The sequence below is a fragment of the Salvia miltiorrhiza genome, chromosome 3 (assembly GCF_028751815.1).
Source record: "Salvia miltiorrhiza cultivar Shanhuang (shh) chromosome 3, IMPLAD_Smil_shh, whole genome shotgun sequence".
In the NCBI taxonomy this organism is placed as follows: Eukaryota; Viridiplantae; Streptophyta; class Magnoliopsida; order Lamiales; family Lamiaceae; genus Salvia; species Salvia miltiorrhiza.
Window position 1 is genome coordinate 51,012,161 of NC_080389.1, and position 1,532 is coordinate 51,013,692.

The following is a 1,532-nucleotide window of genomic DNA, read 5'->3' on the forward strand; positions in this document are numbered from 1 at the left end:
TCTAATGGCCATTAATTTTTCTAATTTCATACGAATTATATGAGCAGAAGGACACTATATATCGTAAAGCTACATTAGATTCTAACGGTTTTGTTGCTATAATTAAGTAATCCTAAATCTTTTACTTTTAGTAATTTAATCATATGATGGTAAATTAATCAATTCTTCTCAGTCATATTTCTATGAGTTAATTGCTATTCCCTTAATTAATTAGTAATTAAATTTTAACATTTTAACTTTGTTGTAAATTAGGTGACTTTTAAATGTTTCAACAATACTCCCACCGTCCCATGAAGCATGACACACTTCTTTTCGGCACGGAAATTAAGAAATTGATATTTTGTGTGTTAAGTGTGGTAGGTGAAAAAGTGAAAATGTGAATAAAGGGTAAATTTTTTGCCATTTTTACAAACGTGTCATGCTTCGTGGGACAGACCAAAAAGAAAACTGTGTCATGCTTCATGGGACGGAGGGAGTATCTTATATTTTCGAATTGTATATATTTTCGGTTCTTATCTTACACTATTATTATTTAGATGTTCGTAATTTTGTTACGCTTGTTCGGAAAGATCTATGTTAAATATTTTATATCAACAAAAAAATTAAAATATTTTATTTAGATGTTCAAAATTTTGTTACGCTTGTTCAAAAAATTCTATGTTAAATATTATATGTCAACAAAAAAAATTCGAATATTTTATTACGCTTGTAATCAAAGGCCAAGAAGATAAAGTCTTGAAGTTGAAATAGGCGTTGTACGGGCTGAAGCAAGCGCCCACAACCTGGAATGTCCATCTTGACAAATATTTACAAGAAAATAGCTTTGTGAGATATGTACACGAGCATGCTCTCTACGTGAAGAAAGAAGGTAGAGATTTTTTCTACGTTTGTGTTTATGTTGATGATCTCATTTTCACAGGAAGTAATCCAAAGATGTATGAAGAATTCAAGGCTGCTATGGCTCGTGAATTTGAGATGAGTGACATGGGGTTGATGTCTTATTACTTGGGCATCCAAGTAAATCAAATGAAAGAAGGAACATTCATATTTCAAGAAAGATATGCAAGTGAGGTCTTAAAAAAGTTCAACATGCTCGATTGCAAGTCGGTGAAAACCCCTATGCAATTTAGAACACAATTGAGGAAAGAAGAATGAAGGATTGACCCAACTGTATTTCGGAGTCTTATTGTGAGTTTGAGATATCTGACTTGCACGAGGCCTGATATTTCGTATGCAGTTGGAGTCGTTAGTCATTTTATGGAGAATCCGTCTGAGTCTCACATGTTAGCTGCAAATAGGATACTTCACTATATCAAAGGCTCGCTTGATTATGGCATTTTCTACTCTTCCTCTAGCAACTACGTGTTGACAGGATATTGTGATAGTGATTATGCAGGAGATCTTTATGATAGAAAAGCATAATTGGTTTTCTATTCTTCATAGGAGATCATGCAGTAGCATGTAGTTCAAAGAAACAAACCATCGTGATGCTTTCAAGTTGTGAGTCGGAGTATGTGGCTGCAACTTCTTGT